The sequence below is a fragment of the Lissotriton vulgaris genome, chromosome 12 (genome assembly GCF_964263255.1).
Source record: "Lissotriton vulgaris chromosome 12, aLisVul1.2, whole genome shotgun sequence".
Classification (NCBI taxonomy): Eukaryota; Metazoa; Chordata; class Amphibia; order Caudata; family Salamandridae; genus Lissotriton; species Lissotriton vulgaris.
In genome coordinates, this window is record NC_141700.1 from 452,296,558 (window position 1) to 452,319,532 (window position 22,975).

At 40.5% G+C, this 22,975-nt stretch overlaps 1 long non-coding RNA gene across 1 annotated transcript; it reads right to left on the reverse strand.

Moving 5' to 3' along the window:
- Positions 1 to 4,760: 4,760 nt before the first annotated feature.
- Positions 4,761 to 22,269, reverse strand: LOC147676762 (uncharacterized). Its single transcript, XR_015302438.1, has 12 exons — positions 22,148 to 22,269; positions 20,700 to 20,821; positions 19,253 to 19,374; positions 17,806 to 17,927; positions 16,356 to 16,477; positions 14,906 to 15,027; positions 13,456 to 13,577; positions 12,008 to 12,129; positions 10,558 to 10,679; positions 9,110 to 9,231; positions 6,214 to 6,335; positions 4,761 to 4,884 (listed from the first exon to the last, which is right to left on the reverse strand). It is a non-coding gene; the product is annotated as an uncharacterized LOC147676762 (long non-coding RNA).
- Between the last annotated feature and the right edge of the window lie 706 nt (positions 22,270 to 22,975).

Below are 22,975 nucleotides of genomic sequence, written 5' to 3' on the forward strand. Positions count from 1 at the left end.
ATATATTGCTGGAATTTGAGGCGGTGGCCGGCTTCAAGATTAACTATGGCAAGTCGCATGTCCTGAACCTGACCCTATCTCAGGCCGAGGTGGCTCGGGTGAAGGCGACGACACCGTTGGCCTGGGCCTCGGGCTCCCTGCTTTACCTAGGGGTTCACCTCACTCCTACGGTTGGCGGCCTCTTCGCGGCCAACTTCCCGCCCCTTATGGCCAAATCGCGCGCGGAACTGGAGAGGTGGAAGCCTAAATTCCTCTCCTGGTTAGGACGGGTACACGCTGTCAAGATGGTCCTTCTCCCCAAGTATCTATACCTATTCCAGGCCTTACCAATCCCACTGCCCTCCACTTTTTTTAGCCACCTCAAATCGATGATGTTGAAATTTGTCTGGCAGGGTGGTCGGGCGCGGATTTCGTTTACGCTCCTGCGGCGCCTGCGGAATGAAGGGGGGGTAGGCCTTCCGGACTTCAACCTCTACTACAAGGCGGCCCAACTTAGAGTTATGGTAGAGTGGTCACAGCAGTTCTCGGACAAACACTGGCTACACATGGACCGGAGTGTGGTAGGCCGGTCCATCTGGGACCTTGCATGGAAGCCGAAGCGGGACCGCCCGGTTAACGCGTATATTAGTACCCCCACGGGGACTACGCTGAAAGTTTGGGACACTCTGGCTGGCGATGAGAGGTGGACGACCTTTCCATCCCCATTCACTCCATTGCATTTTAATCCAGAGTTCCCTCCGGCGCTCGCCGAGGGCCCCTTTGACGGTTGGAGGGAGGGGGGATGCCGGGCGTTACTTCACTTGTTCCATGGCCCCGATCCCCTGACGTTTGAGAACTGCATGCGGGACTACCAAGTGCTGCCAGGGGAAAGGTATCGGCATTTGCAACTGCTACATTGGGTCACTTCGCCCGCGGTGCGGGAGGCGGCGATGAGACCTTTATCCGAGTTTGAGGCCTTTCTCCTGAAGACCTCGGCCATGAAGGGGACCATCTCCTTTCTATATCAGCTGATGCTCCGCTCGGTCCTTTCCCCTAGACCGCGATACATGGAGCAATGGGAGGAGATGGTGGGGAGAGATATCAGCGACGGAGAATGGTCGGCGCTTTGGAAGGACATGACGCGGTTTAATCACTCCATACTCCTGAGGGAGGCGCATTTCAAAACTCTTACGCAATGGTACATGGTCCCGGCTCGACTGCATCGCATTTTCCCAGCAGCCACGGACAGGTGTTGGAGAGGTTGTGGCCTTCTGGGGGACTTCCGCCACATTTGGTGGGATTGCCCGATCATTAAGCCCTTCTGGGTCGAGATCTTGTCCCATATTAAGGACATTCTGCAGTACCCTGTCGATGACTCCCCTGAATTCATGCTGCTGGGTTTGAGAGACCCCGGCCTGGAACACCAATCATGAGCCGATAAAAAGATCTTATGGCTGTGTCTCGGCGCGGCCAAGCTCACGTTGGCCTCGGCCTGGAAACGGAAGGAGGCCCCGGCGGTTTCCCTTTGGCACTCTAGACTGTGGAGACTCTTGAGTCTCGAGAGAATGGCGGATATATTTATGGGCAAATACAAAAACTTCAAGCACGAGTGGGGCCCCTTGGTGACCTTTCTTTCTGCGGGCTTGCCCTCGGCTGTGTGCCCAGCATCGTTAAGGAATTTACACTTATTTCAGCTTTAGAGTATGCTTGTTGGATGAATGTGGTTTGCGAGCTGCGCCGTCACGGGGGGGGGGGGGGAGTTCTTGGGGGGAAGGGTGGGTTGCTACATTGGGACAGTTACATCGCCGAGATGAGGCTTAAGTGAACACTGGAGCGCTCCTGGACTATTTGCTGGCTGCACTACTTGAGCTACCCCTTGGAGGGGGACTGATCCGGGACTGCCGACATTACCAGCAACTGCAGACTTTTTGTTTTGCTGCTCTGCCTCATCTTCCTTTTAAGCCTTCCCACTGTGTGGGACCTTCTACGCGCCCAATGTGGTACCTTTTGTTTATTGTTATTTTTTTCTCTGTCTGCAAAATAAAAAAAATTTTACAAAAAAAAAAAAACATTCGGAAAAGTAACCATTTTAACAAAATTAATTCTACCCATGAGAGTCAAGTGTAAGTTATTGACCCTCTCCAAATTGGTTTTGACTTTGTCTAGTAATGGTTCCATATTTATCTCTACTAACTTTTCCAAATCTGCTGTCACCTTAACACCCAAATATTTTGTATCTGAGACAACTCTTGCATCTACGAATGTAGTGTGTCTATTCTGAACTATTTGTGTTTTTCCCCTATTTATTGAATAGCCCGACACCTCTCCAAATTTTCTTGCCTCCTGTTCTATTTCGGCCAGTGACTCCTCTGGTGTAGGTGTTATAACAGCCACGTCGTCTGCGTAAGCAAATATTTTATACTTCTTTCCATGCAATAAAACTGGCTTAATCCACCTATTTTTTGTAAGCCTTCTCAGATAGGGATCTAAATAAATTGCGAATAATAAAGGTGAAGCTGGACATCCCTGCCTAGTTCCCCGTCTGATCTGTACTGCGTTGGAATATGATCTATTAATGCGTATCCTAGCACTAGGATGTTTATATAGTGCCTGGATTGCGGTTATATACCCTCGTCCAATACCAGCCCACTCCATAGCCTTCCATAGGTAGACCCAAGAGACCCTGTCAAAAGCCTTCTCAGCATCCAAAAAGATAGCCGCGACAGGGTCCCCCAAGGCTGCTTCAGCATCCAGAATAGTAATCAGCTGTCTAATATGTTCGGTAGTTCCTTTGCCGGGTATAAACCCATGCTGTGTAGGGGACACCACCCTCTCTATCACCTTACTCAATCTATTAGCCAATGCCTTAGAGAATATTTTTGCATCGGCATTGAGCAGAGTGATAGGTCTGTAAGAACCCGGCTCAGTGGGGGGTTTATCTTTTTTTAATATGACAATTATATCAGCGCCCGCCCAAGATTGAGGAACTATTCTGCCTCCCTGTGCCAAGCAGCAGATTGACCAAATATCTTTAGCTAGTGCCTCCCAAAAAGTTTTGTAAAATTCTACCGGGATCTGATCCTGGCCTGTTGCTTTGCCAGAGGGTAAGCTGAATATTGCATCCCTTATCTCCTGCACCGTTAGCTGCATATCCAATTTGTCCCTTTCTTCTATACTCAATCCCTCTTGTAAACCTTCCCTTAGATATTCCAGGCTTTTCAACTCTATCTCTCCATCATTTTTATCCTGCTCATAAAGCCTCTCATAAAATCTTCTGAACACCTCCTGTACCTCTTCAACTTTATTAACGATTACCCCATTGCCGTCCTTAATTTCTTTAATCTCGCCTGCAGCTAACGTTTGTCTAGTTCTTATTGCAAGCAAGTGCCCCACCCTCTCGTTATATTCATAGCATCTCTGCTGTGAAACACTGCCACTGCTGGTCATTCAGTATAATCTGCAGATGGAAAAGTCCACTGTTAGTACATTTAGTATAAGCAATACAAAAAGTTTAGATTTTTATAAAGGGTAACCAGATCAATACTATGGAGTCTGTTTTATTGTGAAAATCAACAGCTCAATTAAAAAATCAAATCTCAATTTGTGTTTATAACCTCTCATACTTCTCTGCGTCCCCTTGCCTCATTTGCTAACACTCTCTAAACAATTGTAGCACGTACATTGGGATATAAATCTTTTTGCCAGCCAAGTGGCAGCGCACCCTTCTTACTTCCTTTGTTTTAGGATATGGTACACCAGTAGCGATTAAGCCAGCTGGTAAGTTGAGAGAGGAAGGGTTATGCTACAGTTAACAGGAATAATAGAAACTATGAATAGCATAATTTGCATCTTCTCTTTAGCCAAATCCTACCAGTGCAGCAATGGTGAAGTTGAGACTCTTATGCTCAAACCTCCGTTCATACAAATGTGTAAGTCTAAATAAAGTTCTAATTTTTTTCTTTGTACCATCTCATCTTTTCGTTGGGCATCCTGTCTACCCTGCAACTCATCTCATTACCAAGATAAATATATCCTACTCCTTGTTAGGCAACAGAGTGGCTCTCATGTCAGACAACATCTTCCTTTACCTTCATGATGCCAGCTGCTTTGCAACAGAGTGGCCTTCTAGTCAGAAAACATCTTGCTTTAGCTTTATGATGTCAGACTGCTAGGCAACAGAATGGCACCTCATGTCAGACAACTTCTTGCTTTAGCTTTATGATGTCAGACACCCCTGGACCAATTGTCCTTGTGGAAGCTAACCACACAGGAGGATGAGATATCAGAAGTTATGCAGAAGGTTACTATCTGTGTTCATGACTGCCAGCCACGTAGGAGGGGGAATGGTAAAGGAATGGGAACCAGTCGAAGCACTGTGTCCTTTTCGAAAGTGGGATTGAGGTACAAAGACAGATTAACCTTAACAACAATCCATCTTGAGTATAAGAGTCCAACATACAGAGTGCAGGAGAAGAGGTTAGATGAGCTTCCTTCCTTGAGTATGTAACACTATTTTTTATTAGTGAGATGGTGCATTTCAGTCTCAAAGGCAGCAATTTCCTCGAATAGAACATTGCTAGCACCAGGATCTAAAGCAGGTTTTAGTAGAGTTTGAGTCAGTCTTTTATTAACTATCATGACCAACATAATGTGATTCATATTACTTCCATCTTGACAGAAATTATATTCAGGCACAGGCTCCCACTATAAATTAGTGAGGACATTCCGATGCTATTTACATCTTTTTAATGCCTAAAAGAATGATTGGGAGTTTTACTTACCACATAAATTGGTAAAATGATGCAGTATGTCAGAAGACTTCCTTTTTTTTTTTTTTGCTTCAGTCTCGGCAATTCAGAGAAACTCTGCTGTGAAACACTGCCACTGCTGGTCATTCAGGATAATCTGCAGATGGAAAAGTCCACTGTTAGTACATTTAGTATAAGCAATACAAAAAGTTTAGATTTTTATAAAGGCTAACCAGATCAATACTATGGAGTCTGTTTTATTGTGAAAATCAACAGCTCAATTAAAAAAATCAAATCTCAATTTGTGTTTATAACCTCTCATACTTCTCTGCATTCCCTTGCCTCATTTGCTAACACTCTCTAAACAATTGTAGCACGTACATTGGGATATAAATCTTTTTGCCAGCCAAGTGGCAGCGCACCCTTCTTCCTTCCTTTGTTTTAGGATATGGTACACCAGTAGCGATTAAGCCAGCTGGTAAGTTGAGAGAGGAAGGGTTATGCTACAGTTAACAGGAATAATAGAAACTATGAATAGCACAATTTGCATCTTCTCTTTAGCCAAATCCTACCAGTGCAGCAATGGTGAAGTTGAGACTCTTATGCTCAAACCTGCGTTCATACAAATGTGTAAGTCTAAATAAAGTTCTAATTTCTTTCTTCGTACCATCTCATCTTTTCGTTGGGCATCCTATCTACCCTGCAACTCATCTCATTACCAAGATAAATGTATCCTACTCCTTGTTAGGCAACAGAGTGGCTCTCATGTCAGACAACATCTTCCTTTACCTTCATGATGCCAGCTGATTTGCAACAGAGTGGCCTTCTAGTCAGAAAACATCTTGCTTTAGCTTTATGATGTCAGACTGCTAGGCAACAGTATGGCACCTCATGTCAGACAACTTCTTGCTTTAGCTTTATGATGTCAGACACCCCTGGACCAATTGTCCTTGTGGAAGCTAACCACACAGGAGGATGAGATATCAGAAGTTACGCAGTAGGTTACTATCTGTATTCATGACTGCCAGCCACGTAGGAGAGGGAATGGTAAAGGAATGGGAACCAGTCGAAGCACTGTGTCCTTTTTGAAAGTGGGATTGAGGTACAAAGACAGATTAACCTTAACAACAATCCATCTTGAGTATCAGAGTCCAACATACAGAGTGCAGGAGAAGAGGTTAGATGAGCTTCCTTCCTTGAGTATGTAACACTATTTTTTATTAGTGAGATGGTGCATTTCAGTCTCAAAGGCAGCAATTTCCTCGAATAGAACATTGCTAGCACCAGGATCTAAAGCAGGTTTTAGTAGAGTTTGAGTCAGTCAGTCTTTTATTAACTATCATGACCAACATAATGTGATTCATATTACTTCCATCTTGACAGAAATTATATTCAGGCACAGGCTCCCACTATAAATTAGTGAGGACATTCCGATGCTATTTACATCTTTTTAATGACTAAAAGAATGATTGGGAGTTTTACTTACCACATAAATTGGTAAAATGATGCAGTATGCCAGAAGACTTCCTTATTTTTTTTTGCTTCAGTCTCGGCAATTCAGAGAAACTCTGCTGTGAAACACTGCCACTGCTGGTCATTCAGTATAATCTGTAGATGGAAAAGTCCACTGTTAGTACATTTAGTATAAGCAATACAAAAAGTTTAGATTTTTATAAAGGGTAACCAGATCAATACTATGGAGTCTGTTTTATTGTGAAAATCAACAGCTCAATTAAAAAATCAAATCTCAATTTGTGTTTATAACCTCTCATACTTCTCTGCATTCCCTTGCCTCATTTGCTAACACTCTCTAAACAATTGTAGCACGTACATTGGGATATAAATCTTTTTGCCAGCCAAGTGGCAGCGCACCCTTCTTCCTTCCTTTGTTTTAGGATATGGTACACCAGTAGCGATTAAGCCAGCTGGTAAGTTGAGAGAGGAAGGGTTATGCTACAGTTAACAGGATTATTAGAAACTATGAATAGCATAATTTGCATCTTCTCTTTAGCCAAATCCTACCAGTGCAGCAATGGTGAAGTTGAGACTCTTATGCTCAAACCTGCGTTCATACAAATGTGTAAGTCTAAATAAAGTTCTAATTTCTTTCTTCGTACCATCTCATCTTTTTGTTGAGCATCCTATCTACCCTGCAACTCATCTCATTACCAAGATAAATGTATCCTACTCCTTGTTAGGCAACAGAGTGGCTCTCATGTCAGACAACATCTTCCTTTACCTTCATGATGCCAGCTGCTTTGCAACAGAGTGGCCTTCTAGTCAGAAAACATCTTCCTTTACCTTCATGATGCCAGCTGATTTGCAACAGAGTGGCCTTCTAGTCAGACAACTTCTTGCTTTAGCTTTATGATGTCAGACACCCCTGGACCAATTGTCCTTGTGGAAGCTAACCACACAGGAGGATGAGATATCAGAAGTTACGCAGTAGGTTACTATCTGTATTCATGACTGCCAGCCACGTTGGAGGGGGAATGGTAAAGGAATGGGAACCAGTCAAAGCACTGTGTCCTTTTCGAAAGTGGGATTGAGGTACAAAGACAGATTAACCTTAACAACAATCCATCTTCAGTATCAGAGTCCAACATAGAGAGTGCAGGAGAAGAGGTTAGATGAGCTTCCTTCCTTGAGTATGTAACACTATTTTTCATAAGTGAGATGGTGCATTTCAGTCTCAAAGGCAGATATTTCCTCGAATAGAACGTTGCTAGCACCAGGATCTAAAGCAGGTTTTAGTAGAGTTTGAGTCAGTCAGTCTTTTATTAACTATCATGACCAATATAATGAGATACATATTACTTCCATCTTGACAGAAATAATATTCAGGCACAGGCTCCCACTATAAATTAGTGAGGACATTCCGATGCTATTTACATCTTTTTAATGCCTAAAAGAATGATTGGGAGTTTTACTTACCACATAAATTGGTAAAATGATCCAGTATGCCAGAAGACTTCCTTTTTTTTTTGCTTCATTCTCGGCAATTCAGAGAAACTCTGCTGTGAAACACTGCCACTGCTGGTCATTCAGTATAATCTGCAGATGGAAAAGTCCACTGTTAGTACATTTAGTATAAGCAATACAAAAAGTTTAGATTTTTATAAAGGGTAACCAGATCAATACTATGGAGTCTGTTTTATTGTGAAAATCAACAGCTCAATTAAAAAATCAAATCTCAATTTGTGTTTATAACCTCTCATACTTCTCTGCATTCCCTTGCCTCATTTGCTAACACTCTCTAAACAATTGTAGCACGTACATTGGGATATAAATCTTGTTGCCAGCCAAGTGGCAGCGCACCCTTCTTACTTCCTTTGTTTTAGGATATGGTACACCAGTAGCGATTAAGCCAGCTGGTAAGTTGAGAGAGGAAGGGTTATGCTACAGTTAACAGGATTAATAGAAACTATGAATAGCATAATTTGCATCTTCTCTTTAGCCAAATCCTACCAGTGCAGCAATGGTGAAGTTGAGACTCTTATGCTCAAACCTGCGTTCATACAAATGTGTAAGTCTAAATAAAGTTCTAATTTCTTTCTTCGTACCATCTCATCTTTTCGTTGGGCATCCTATCTACCCTGCAACTCATCTCATTACCAAGATAAATGTATCCTACTCCTTGTTAGGCAACAGAGTGGCTCTCATGTCAGACAACATCTTCCTTTACCTTCATGATGCCAGCTGATTTGCAACAGAGTGGCCTTCTAGTCAGAAAACATCTTGCTTTAGCTTTATGATGTCAGACTGCTAGGCAACAGAATGGCACCTCATGTCAGACAACTTCTTGCTTTAGCTTTATGATGTCAGACACCCCTGGACCAATTGTCCTTGTGGAAGCTAACCACACAGGAGGATGAGATATCAGAAGTTACGCAGTAGGTTACTATCTGTATTCATGACTGCCAGCCACGTAGGAGGGGGAATGGTAAAGGAATGGGAACCAGTCGAAGCACTGTGTCCTTTTCGAAAGTGGGATTGAGGTACAAAGACAGATTAACCTTAACAACAATCCATCTTGAGTATCAGAGTCCAACATACAGAGTGCAGGAGAAGAGGTTAGATGAGCTTCCTTCCTTGAGTATGTAACACTATTTTTTATTAGTGAGATGGTGCATTTCAGTCTCAAAGGCAGCAATTTCCTCGAATAGAACATTGCTAGCACCAGGATCTAAAGCAGGTTTTAGTAGAGTTTGAGTCAGTCAGTCTTTTATTAACTATCATGACCAACATAATGTGATTCATATTACTTCCATCTTGACAGAAATAATATTCAGGCACAGGCTCCCACTATAAATTAGTGAGGACATTCCGATGCTATTTACATCTTTTTAATGCCTAAAAGAATGATTGGGAGTTTTACTTACCACATAAATTGGTAAAATGATGCAGTATGCCAGAAGACTTCCTTATTTTTTTTTGCTTCAGTCTCGGCAATTCAGAGAAACTCTGCTGTGAAACACTGCCACTGCTGGTCATTCAGTATAATCTGCAGATGGAAAAGTCCACTGTTAGTACATTTAGTATAAGCAATACAAAAAGTTTAGATTTTTATAAAGGGTAACAAGATCAATACTATGGAGTTTGTTTTATTGTCAAAATCAACAGCTCAATTAAAAAATCAAATCTCAATTTGTGTTTATAACCTCTCATACTTCTCTGCATTCCCTTGCCTCATTTGCTAACACTCTCTAAACAATTGTAGCACGTACATTGGGATATAAATCTTTTTGCCAGCCAAGTGGCAGCGCACCCTTCTTACTTCCTTTGTTTTAGGATATGGTACACCAGTAGCGATTAAGCCAGCTGGTAAGTTGAGAGAGGAAGGGTTATGCTACAGTTAACAGGATTAATAGAAACTATGAATAGCATAATTTGCATCTTCTCTTTAGCCAAATCCTACCAGTGCAGCAATGGTGAAGTTGAGACTCTTATGCTCAAACCTGCGTTCATACAAATGTGTAAGTCTAAATAAAGTTCTAATTTCTTTCTTCGTACCATCTCATCTTTTCGTTGGGCATCCTATCTACCCTGCAACTCATCTCATTACCAAAATAAATGTATCCTACTCCTTGTTAGGCAACAGAGTGGCTCTCATGTCAGACAACATCTTCCTTTACCTTCATGATGCCAGCTGCTTTGCAACAGAGTGGCCTTCTAGTCAGAAAACATCTTCCTTTACCTTCATGATGCCAGCTGATTTGCAACAGAGTGGCCTTCTAGTCAGACAACTTCTTGCTTTAGCTTTATGATGTCAGACACCCCTGGACCAATTGTCCTTGTGGAAGCTAACCACACAGGAGGATGAGATATCAGAAGTTACGCAGTAGGTTACTATCTGTATTCATGACTGCCAGCCACGTAGGAGGGGGAATGGTAAAGGAATGGGAACCAGTCGAAGCACTGTGTCCTTTTCGAAAGTGGGATTGAGGTACAAAGACAGATTAACCTGAACAACAATCCATCTTGAGTATCAGAGTCCAACATACAGAGTGCAGGAGAAGAGGTTAGATGAGCTTCCTTCCTTGAGTATGTAACACTATTTTTTATTAGTGAGATGGTGCATTTCAGTCTCAAAGGCAGCAATTTCCTCGAATAGAACATTGCTAGCACCAGGATCTAAAGCAGGTTTTAGTAGAGTTTGAGTCAGTCTGTCTTTTATTAACTATCATGACCAACATAATGTGATTCATATTACTTCCATCTTGACAGAAATTATATTCAGGCACAGGCTCCCACTATAAATTAGTGAGGACATTCCGATGCTATTTACATCTTTTTAATGACTAAAAGAATGATTGGGAGTTTTACTTACCACATAAATTGTTAAAATGATGCAGTATGCCAGAAGACTTCCTTATTTTTTTTTGCTTCAGTCTCGGCAATTCAGAGAAACTCTGCTGTGAAACACTGCCACTGCTGGTCATTCAGTATAATCTGCAGATGGAAAAGTCCACTGTTAGTACATTTAGTATAAGCAATACAAAAAGTTTAGATTTTTATAAAGGGTAACCAGATCAATACTATGGAGTCTGTTTTATTGTGAAAATCAACAGCTCAATTAAAAAATCAAATCTCAATTTGTGTTTATAACCTCTCATACTTCTCTGCATTCCCTTGCCTCATTTGCTAACACTCTCTAAACAATTGTAGCACGTACATTGGGATATAAATCTTTATGCCAGCCAAGTGGCAGCGCACCCTTCTTACTTCCTTTGTTTTAGGATATGGTACACCAGTAGCGATTAAGCCAGCTGGTAAGTTGAGAGAGGAAGGGTTATGCTACAGTTAACAGGATTATTAGAAACTATGAATAGCATAATTTGCATCTTCTCTTTAGCCAAATCCTACCAGTGCAGCAATGGTGAAGTTGAGACTCTTATGCTCAAACCTGCGTTCATACAAATGTGTAAGTCTAAATAAAGTTCTAATTTCTTTCTTCGTACCATCTCATCTTTTCGTTGGGCATCCTATCTACCCTGCAACTCATCTCATTACCAAGATAAATGTATCCTACTCCTTGTTAGGCAACAGAGTGGCTCTCATGTCAGACAACATCTTCCTTTACCTTCATGATGCCAGCTGATTTGCAACAGAGTGGCCTTCTAGTCAGAAAACATCTTGCTTTAGCTTTATGATGTCAGACTGCTAGGCAACAGAATGGCACCTCATGTCAGACAACTTCTTGCTTTAGCTTTATGATGTCAGACACCCCTGGACCAATTGTCCTTGTGGAAGCTAACCACACAGGAGGATGAGATATCAGAAGTTACGCAGTAGGTTACTATCTGTATTCATGACTGCCAGCCACGTAGGAGGGGGAATGGTAAAGGAATGGGAACCAGTCGAAGCACTGTGTCCTTTTCGAAAGTGGGATTGAGGTACAAAGACAGATTAACCTTAACAACAATCCATCTTGAGTATCAGAGTCCAACATACAGAGTGCAGGAGAAGAGGTTAGATGAGCTTCCTTCCTTGAGTATGTAACACTATTTTTTATTAGTGAGATGGTGCATTTCAGTCTCAAAGGCAGCAATTTCCTCGAATAGAACATTGCTAGCACCAGGATCTAAAGCAGGTTTTAGTAGAGTTTGAGTCAGTCAGTCTTTTATTAACTATCATGACCAACATAATGTGATTCATATTACTTCCATCTTGACAGAAATAATATTCAGGCACAGGCTCCCACTATAAATTAGTGAGGACATTCCGATGCTATTTACATCTTTTTAATGCCTAAAAGAATGATTGGGAGTTTTACTTACCACATAAATTGGTAAAATGATGCAGTATGCCAGAAGACTTCCTTATTTTTTTTTGCTTCAGGCTCGGCAATTCAGAGAAACTCTGCTGTGAAACACTGCCACTGCTGGTCATTCAGTATAATCTGCAGATGGAAAAGTCCACTGTTAGTACATTTAGTATAAGCAATACAAAAAGTTTAGATTTTTATAAAGGGTAACAAGATCAATACTATGGAGTTTGTTTTATTGTCAAAATCAACAGCTCAATTAAAAAATCAAATCTCAATTTGTGTTTATAACCTCTCATACTTCTCTGCATTCCCTTGCCTCATTTGCTAACACTCTCTAAACAATTGTAGCACGTACATTGGGATATAAATCTTTTTGCCATCCAAGTGGCAGCGCACCCTTCTTACTTCCTTTGTTTTAGGATATGGTACACCAGTAGCGATTAAGCCAGCTGGTAAGTTGAGAGAGGAAGGGTTATGCTACAGTTAACAGGATTAATAGAAACTATGAATAGCATAATTTGCATCTTCTCTTTAGCCAAATTCTACCAGTGCAGCAATGGTGAAGTTGAGACTCTTATGCTCAAACCTGCGTTCATACAAATGTGTAAGTCTAAATAAAGTTCTAATTTCTTTCTTCGTACCATCTCATCTTTTCGTTGGGCATCCTATCTACCCTGCAACTCATCTCATTACCAAAATAAATGTATCCTACTCCTTGTTAGGCAACAGAGTGGCTCTCATGTCAGACAACATCTTCCTTTACCTTCATGATGCCAGCTGCTTTGCAACAGAGTGGCCTTCTAGTCAGAAAACATCTTCCTTTACCTTCATGATGCCAGCTGATTTGCAACAGAGTGGCCTTCTAGTCAGACAACTTCTTGCTTTAGCTTTATGATGTCAGACACCCCTGGACCAATTGTCCTTGTGGAAGCTAACCACACAGGAGGATGAGATATCAGAAGTTACGCAGTAGGTTACTATCTGTATTCATGACTGCCAGCCACGTAGGAGGGGGAATGGTAAAGGAATGGGAACCAGTCGAAGCACTGTGTCCTTTTCGAAAGTGGGATTGAGGTACAAAGACAGATTAACCTTAACAACAATCCATCTTGAGTATCAGAGTCCAACATACAGAGTGCAGGAGAAGAGGTTAGATGAGCTTCCTTCCTTGAGTATGTAACACTATTTTTTATTAGTGAGATGGTGCATTTCAGTCTCAAAGGCAGCAATTTCCTCGAATAGAACATTGCTAGCACCAGGATCTAAAGCAGGTTTTAGTAGAGTTTGAGTCAGTCTGTCTTTTATTAACTATCATGACCAACATAATGTGATTCATATTACTTCCATCTTGACAGAAATTATATTCAGGCACAGGCTCCCACTATAAATTAGTGAGGACATTCCGATGCTATTTACATCTTTTTAATGACTAAAAGAATGATTGGGAGTTTTACTTACCACATAAATTGTTAAAATGATGCAGTATGCCAGAAGACTTCCTTATTTTTTTTTGCTTCAGTCTCGGCAATTCAGAGAAACTCTGCTGTGAAACACTGCCACTGCTGGTCATTCAGTATAATCTGCAGATGGAAAAGTCCACTGTTAGTACATTTAGTATAAGCAATACAAAAAGTTTAGATTTGTATAAAGGGTAACCAGATCAATACTATGGAGTCTGTTTTATTGTGAAAATCAACAGCTCAATTAAAAAATCAAATCTCAATTTGTGTTTATAACCTCTCATACTTCTCTGCATTCCCTTGCCTCATTTGCTAACACTCTCTAAACAATTGTAGCACGTACATTGGGATATAAATCTTTTTGCCAGCCAAGTGGCAGCGCACCCTTCTTCCTTCCTTTGTTTTAGGATATGGTACACCAGTAGCGATTAAGCCAGCTGGTAAGTTGAGAGAGGAAGGGTTATGCTACAGTTAACAGGAATAATAGAAACTATGAATAGCATAATTTGCATCTTCTCTTTAGCCAAATCCTACCAGTGCAGCAATGGTGAAGTTGAGACTCTTATGCTCAAACCTGCGTTCATACAAATGTGTAAGTCTAAATAAAGTTCTAATTTCTTTCTTCGTACCATCTCATCTTTTCGTTGGGCATCCTATCTACCCTGCAACTCATCTCATTACCAAGATAAATGTATCCTACTCCTTGTTAGGCAACAGAGTGGCTCTCATGTCAGACAACATCTTCCTTTACCTTCATGATGCCAGCTGCTTTGCAACAGAGTGGCCTTCTAGTCAGAAAACATCTTGCTTTAGCTTTATGATGTCAGACTGCTAGGCAACAGAATGGCATCTCATGTCAGAAAACTTCTTGCTTTAGCTTTATGATGTCAGACACCCCTGGACCAATTGTCCTTGTGGAAGCTAACCACACAGGAGGATGAGATATCAGAAGTTACACAGTAGGTTACTATCTGTATTCATGACTGCCAGCCACGTTGGAGGGGGAATGGTAAAGGAATGGGAACCAGTCAAAGCACTGTGTCCTTTTCGAAAGTGGGATTGAGGTACAAAGACAGATTAACCTTAACAACAATCCATCTTGAGTATCAGAGTCCAACATAGAGAGTGCAGGAGAAGAGGTTAGATGAGCTTCCTTCCTTGAGTATGTAACACTATTTTTCATAAGTGAGATGGTGCATTTCAGTCTCAAAGGCAGATATTTCCTCGAATAGAACGTTGCTAGCACCAGGATCTAAAGCAGGTTTTAGTAGAGTTTGAGTCAGTCAGTCTTTTATTAACTATCATGACCAATATAATGTGATACATATTAATTCCATCTTGACAGAAATAATATTCAGGCACAGGCTCCCACTATAAATTAGTGAGGACATTCCGATGCTATTTACATCTTTTTAATGCCTAAAAGAATGATTGGGAGTTTTACTTACCACATAAATTGGTAAAATGATGCAGTATGCCAGAAGACTTCCTTATTTTTTTTTGCTTCAGTCTCGGCAATTCAGAGAAACTCTGCTGTGAAACACTGCCACTGCTGGTCATTCAGTATAATCTGCAGATGGAAAAGTCCACTGTTAGTACATTTAGTATAAGCAATACAAAAAGTTTAGATTTGTATAAAGGGTAACCAGATCAATACTATGGAGTCTGTTTTATTGTGAAAATCAACAGCTCAATTAAAAAATCAAATCTCAATTTGTGTTTATAACCTCTCATACTTCTCTGCATTCCCTTGCCTCATTTGCTAACACTCTCTAAACAATTGTAGCACGTACATTGGGATATAAATCTTTTTGCCAGCCAAGTGGCAGCGCACCCTTCTTCCTTCCTTTGTTTTAGGATATGGTACACCAGTAGCGATTAAGCCAGCTGGTAAGTTGAGAGAGGAAGGGTTATGCTACAGTTAACAGGAATAATAGAAACTATGAATAGCATAATTTGCATCTTCTCTTTAGCCAAATCCTACCAGTGCAGCAATGGTGAAGTTGAGACTCTTATGCTCAAACCTGCGTTCATACAAATGTGTAAGTCTAAATAAAGTTCTAATTTCTTTCTTCGTACCATCTCATCTTTTCGTTGGGCATCCTATCTACCCTGCAACTCATCTCATTACCAAGATAAATGTATCCTACTCCTTGTTAGGCAACAGAGTGGCTCTCATGTCAGACAACATCTTCCTTTACCTTCATGATGCCAGCTGCTTTGCAACAGAGTGGCCTTCTAGTCAGAAAACATCTTGCTTTAGCTTTATGATGTCAGACTGCTAGGCAACAGAATGGCATCTCATGTCAGAAAACTTCTTGCTTTAGCTTTATGATGTCAGACACCCCTGGACCAATTGTCCTTGTGGAAGCTAACCACACAGGAGGATGAGATATCAGAAGTTACGCAGTAGGTTACTATCTGTATTCATGACTGCCAGCCACGTTGGAGGGGGAATGGTAAAGGAATGGGAACCAGTCAAAGCACTGTGTCCTTTTCGAAAGTGGGATTGAGGTACAAAGACAGATTAACCTTAACAACAATCCATCTTGAGTATCAGAGTCCAACATAGAGAGTGCAGGAGAAGAGGTTAGATGAGCTTCCTTCCTTGAGTATGTAACACTATTTTTCATAAGTGAGATGGTGCATTTCAGTCTCAAAGGCAGATATTTCCTCGAATAGAACGTTGCTAGCACCAGGATCTAAAGCAGGTTTTAGTAGAGTTTGAGTCAGTCAGTCTTTTATTAACTATCATGACCAATATAATGTGATACATATTAATTCCATCTTGACAGAAATAATATTCAGGCACAGGCTCCCACTATGAATTAGTGAGGACATTCCGATGCTATTTACATCTTTTTAATGCCTAAAAGAATGATTGGGAGTTTTACTTACCACATAAATTGGTAAAATGATGCAGTATGCCAGAAGACTTCCTTATTTTTTTTTGCTTCAGTCTCGGCAATTCAGAGAAACTCTGCTGTGAAACACTGCCACTGCTGGTCATTCAGTATAATCTGCAGATGGAAAAGTCCACTGTTAGTACATTTAGTATAAGCAATACAAAAAGTTTAGATTTTTATAAAGGGTAACCAGATCAATACTATGGAGTCTGTTTTATTGTGAAAATCAACAGCTCAATTAAAAAATCAAATCTCAATTTGTGTTTATAACCTCTCATACTTCTCTGCATTCCCTTGCCTCATTTGCTAACACTCTCTAAACAATTGTAGCACGTACATTGGGATATAAATTTTTTTGCCAGCCAAGTGGCAGCGCACCCTTCTTACTTCCTTTGTTTTAGGATATGGTACACCAGTAGCGATTAAGCCAGCTGGTAAGTTGAGAGAGGAAGGGTTATGCTACAGTTAACAGGAATAATAGAAACTATGAATAGCATAATTTGCATCTTCTCTTTAGCCAAATCCTACCAGTGCAGCAATGGTGAAGTTGAGACTCTTATGCTCAAACCTGCGTTCATACAAATGTGTAAGTCTAAATAAAGTTCTAATTTCTTTCTTCGTACCATCTCATCTTTTCGTTGGGCATCCTATCTACCCTGCAACTCATCTCATTACCAAGATAAATGTATCCTACTCCTTGTTAGGCAACAGAGTGGCTCTCATGTCAGACAACATCTTCCTTTACCTTCATGATGCCAGCTGATTTGCAACAGAGTGGCCTTCTAGTCAGAAAACATCTTGCTTTAGCTTTATGATGTCAGACTGCTAGGCAACAGAATGGCACTGCATGTCAGACAACTTCTTGCTTTAGCTTTATGATGTCAGACACCCCTGGACCAATTGTCCTTGTGTAAGCTAACCACACAGGAGGATGAGATATCAGAAGTTACGCAGTAGGTTACTATCTGTATTCATAACTGCCAGCCACGTAGGAGGGGGAATGGTAAAGGAATGGGAACCAGTCGAAGCACTGTGTCCTTTTCGAAAGTGGGATTGAGGTACAAAGACAGATTAACCTTAACAACAATCCATCTTGAGTATCAGAGTCCAACATACAGAGTGCAGGAGAAGAGGTTAGATGAGCTTCCTTCCTTGAGTATGTAACACTATTTTTTATTAGTGAGATGGTGCATTTCAGTCTCAAAGGCAGCAATTTCCTCGAATAGAACATTGCTAGCACCAGGATCTAAAGCAGGTTTTAGTAGAGTTTGAGTCAGTCAGTCTTTTATTAACTATCATGACCAACATAATGTGATTCATATTACTTCCATCTTGACAGAAATAATATTCAGGCACAGGCTCCCACTATAAATTAGTGAGGACATTCCGATGCTATTTACATCTTTTTAATGCCTAAAAGAATGATTGGGAGTTTTACTTACCACATAAATTGGTAAAATGATGCAGTATGCCAGAAGACTTCCTTATTTTTTTTTGCTTCAGTCTCGGCAATTCAGAGAAACTCTGCTGTGAAACACTGCCACTGCTGGTCATTCAGTATAATCTGCAGATGGAAAAGTCCACTGTTAGTACATTTAGTATAAGCAATACAAAAAGTTTATATTTTTATAAAGGGTAACAAGATCAATACTATGGAGTTTGTTTTATTGTCAAAATCAACAGCTCAATTAAAAAATCAAATCTCAATTTGTGTTTATAACCTCTCATACTTCTCTGCATTCCCTTGCCTCATTTGCTAACACTCTCTAAACAATTGTAGCACGTACATTGGGATATAAATCTTTTTGCCAGCCAAGTGGCAGCGCACCCTTCTTACTTCCTTTGTTTTAGGATATGGTACACCAGTAGCGATTAAGCCAGCTGGTAAGTTGAGAGAGGAAGGGTTATGCTACAGTTAACAGGATTAATAGAAACTATGAATAGCATAATTTGCATCTTCTCTTTAGCCAAATCCTACCAGTGCAGCAATGGTGAAGTTGAGACTCTTATGCTCAATCCTGCGTTCATACAAATGTGTAAGTCTAAATAAAGTTCTAATTTCTTTCTTCGTACCATCTCATCTTTTCGTTGGGCATCCTATCTACCCTGCAACTCATCTCATTACCAAAATAAATGTATCCTACTCCTTGTTAGGCAACAGAGTGGCTCTCATGTCAGACAACATCTTCCTTTACCTTCATGATGCCAGCTGCTTTGCAACAGAGTGGCCTTCTAGTCAGAAAACATCTTCCTTTACCTTCATGATGCCAGCTGATTTGCAACAGAGTGGCCTTCTAGTCAGACAACTTCTTGCTTTAGCTTTATGATGTCAGACACCCCTGGACCAATTGTCCTTGTGGAAGCTAACCACACAGGAGGATGAGATATCAGAAGTTACGCAGTAGGTTACTATCTGTATTCATGACTGCCAGCCACGTAGGAGGGGAATGGTAAAGGAATGGGAACCAGTCGAAGCACTGTGTCCTTTTCGAAAGTGGGATTGAGGTACAAAGACAGATTAACCTTAACAACAATCCATCTTGAGTATCAGAGTCCAACATACAGAGTGCAGGAGAAGAGGTTAGATGAGCTTCCTTCCTTGAGTATGTAACACTATTTTTTATTAGTGAGATGGTGCATTTCAGTCTCAAAGGCAGCAATTTCCTCGAATAGAACATTGCTAGCACCAGGATCTAAAGCAGGTTTTAGTAGAGTTTGAGTCAGTCTGTCTTTTATTAACTATCATGACCAACATAATGTGATTCATATTACTTCCATCTTGACAGAAATTATATTCAGGCACAGGCTCCCACTATAAATTAGTGAGGACATTCCGATGCTATTTACATCTTTTTAATGACTAAAAGAATGATTGGGAGTTTTACTTACCACATAAATTGTTAAAATGATGCAGTATGCCAGAAGACTTCCTTATTTTTTTTTGCTTCAGTCTCGGCAATTCAGAGAAACTCTGCTGTGAAACACTGCCACTGCTGGTCATTCAGTATAATCTGCAGATGGAAAAGTCCACTGTTAGTACATTTAGTATAAGCAATACAAAAAGTTTAGATTTTTATAAAGGGTAACCAGATCAATACTATGGAGTCTGTTTTATTGTGAAAATCAACAGCTCAATTAAAAAATCAAATCTCAATTTGTGTTTATAACCTCTCATACTTCTCTGCATTCCCTTGCCTCATTTGCTAACACTCTCTAAACAATTGTAGCACGTACATTGGGATATAAATCTTTATGCCAGCCAAGTGGCAGCGCACCCTTCTTACTTCCTTTGTTTTAGGATATGGTACACCAGTAGCGATTAAGCCAGCTGGTAAGTTGAGAGAGGAAGGGTTATGCTACAGTTAACAGGATTATTAGAAACTATGAATAGCATAATTTGCATCTTCTCTTTAGCCAAATCCTACCAGTGCAGCAATGGTGAAGTTGAGACTCTTATGCTCAAACCTGCGTTCATACAAATGTGTAAGTCTAAATAAAGTTCTAATTTCTTTCTTCGTACCATCTCATCTTTTTGTTGGGCATCCTATCTACCCTGCAACTCATCTCATTACCAAGATAAATGTATCCTACTCCTTGTTAGGCAACAGAGTGGCTCTCATGTCAGACAACATCTTCCTTTACCTTCATGATGCCAGCTGCTTTGCAACAGAGTGGCCTTCTAGTCAGAAAACATCTTCCTTTACCTTCATGATGCCAGCTGATTTGCAACAGAGTGGCCTTCTAGTCAGACAACTTCTTGCTTTAGCTTTATGATGTCAGACACCCCTGGACCAATTGTCCTTGTGGAAGCTAACCACACAGGAGGATGAGATATCAGAAGTTACGCAGTAGGTTACTATCTGTATTCATGACTGCCAGCCACGTAGGAGGGGAATGGTAAAGGAATGGGAACCAGTCGAAGCACTGTGTCCTTTTCGAAAGTGGGATTGAGGTACAAAGACAGATTAACCTTAACAACAATCCATCTTGAGTATCAGAGTCCAACATACAGAGTGCAGGAGAAGAGGTTAGATGAGCTTCCTTCCTTGAGTATGTAACACTATTTTTTATTAGTGAGATGGTGCATTTCAGTCTCAAAGGCAGCAATTTCCTCGAATAGAACATTGCTAGCACCAGGATCTAAAGCAGGTTTTAGTAGAGTTTGAGTCAGTCTGTCTTTTATTAACTATCATGACCAACATAATGTGATTCATATTACTTCCATCTTGACAGAAATTATATTCAGGCACAGGCTCCCACTATAAATTAGTGAGGACATTCCGATGCTATTTACATCTTTTTAATGACTAAAAGAATGATTGGGAGTTTTACTTACCACATAAATTGTTAAAATGATGCAGTATGCCAGAAGACTTCCTTATTTTTTTTTGCTTCAGTCTCGGCAATTCAGAGAAACTCTGCTGTGAAACACTGCCACTGCTGGTCATTCAGTATAATCTGCAGATGGAAAAGTCCACTGTTAGTACATTTAGTATAAGCAATACAAAAAGTTTAGATTTTTATAAAGGGTAACCAGATCAATACTATGGAGTCTGTTTTATTGTGAAAATCAACAGCTCAATTAAAAAATCAAATCTCAATTTGTGTTTATAACCTCTCATACTTCTCTGCATTCCCTTGCCTCATTTGCTAACACTCTCTAAACAATTGTAGCACGTACATTGGGATATAAATCTTTATGCCAGCCAAGTGGCAGCGCACCCTTCTTACTTCCTTTGTTTTAGGATATGGTACACCAGTAGCGATTAAGCCAGCTGGTAAGTTGAGAGAGGAAGGGTTATGCTACAGTTAACAGGATTATTAGAAACTATGAATAGCATAATTTGCATCTTCTCTTTAGCCAAATCCTACCAGTGCAGCAATGGTGAAGTTGAGACTCTTATGCTCAAACCTGCGTTCATACAAATGTGTAAGTCTAAATAAAGTTCTAATTTCTTTCTTCGTACCATCTCATCTTTTTGTTGGGCATCCTATCTACCCTGCAACTCATCTCATTACCAAGATAAATGTATCCTACTCCTTGTTAGGCAACAGAGTGGCTCTCATGTCAGACAACATCTTCCTTTACCTTCATGATGCCAGCTGCTTTGCAACAGAGTGGCCTTCTAGTCAGAAAACATCTTCCTTTACCTTCATGATGCCAGCTGATTTGCAACAGAGTGGCCTTCTAGTCAGACAACTTCTTGCTTTAGCTTTATGATGTCAGACACCCCTGGACCAATTGTCCTTGTGGAAGCTAACCACACAGGAGGATGAGATATCAGAAGTTACGCAGTAGGTTACTATCTGTATTCATGACTGCCAGCCACGTTGGAGGGGGAATGGTAAAGGAATGGGAACCAGTCAAAGCACTGTGTCCTTTTCGAAAGTGGGATTGAGGTACAAAGACAGATTAACCTTAACAACAATCCATCTTCAGTATCAGAGTCCAACATAGAGAGTGCAGGAGAAGAGGTTAGATGAGCTTCCTTCCTTGAGTATGTAACACTATTTTTCATAAGTGAGATGGTGCATTTCAGTCTCAAAGGCAGATATTTCCTCGAACAGAACGTTGCTAGCACCAGGATCTAAAGCAGGTTTTAGTAGAGTTTGAGTCAGTCAGTCTTTTATTAACTATCATGACCAATATAATGAGATACATATTACTTCCATCTTGACAGAAATAATATTCAGGCACAGGCTCCCACTATAAATTAGTGAGGACATTCCGATGCTATTTACATCTTTTTAATGCCTAAAAGAATGATTGGGAGTTTTACTTACCACATAAATTGGTAAAATGATCCAGTATGCCAGAAGACTTCCTTATTTTTTTTTGCTTCAGTCTCGGCAATTCAGAGAAACTCTGCTGTGAAACACTGCCACTGCTGGTCATTCAGTATAATCTGCAGATGGAAAAGTCCACTGTTAGTACATTTAGTATAAGCAATACAAAAAGTTTAGATTTTTATAAAGGGTAACCAGATCAATACTATGGAGTCTGTTTTATTGTGAAAATCAACAGCTCAATTAAAAAATCAAATCTCAATTTGTGTTTATAACCTCTCATACTTCTCTGCATTCCCTTGCCTCATTTGCTAACACTCTCTAAACAATTGTAGCACGTACATTGGGATATAAATCTTTTTGCCAGCCAAGTGGCAGCGCACCCTTCTTACTTCCTTTGTTTTAGGATATGGTACACCAGTAGCGATTAAGCCAGCTGGTAAGTTGAGAGAGGAAGGGTTATGCTACAGTTAACAGGAATAATAGAAACTATGAATAGCATAATTTGCATCTTCTCTTTAGCCAAATCCTACCAGTGCAGCAATGGTGAAGTTGAGACTCTTATGCTCAAACCTGCGTTCATACAAATGTGTAAGTCTAAATAAAGTTCTAATTTCTTTCTTCGTACCATCTCATCTTTTCGTTGGGCATCCTATCTACCCTGCAACTCATCTCATTACCAAGATAAATGTATCCTACTCCTTGTTAGGCAACAGAGTGGCTCTCATGTCAGACAACATCTTCCTTTACCTTCATGATGCCAGCTGATTTGCAACAGAGTGGCCTTCTAGTCAGAAAACATCTTGCTTTAGCTTTATGATGTCA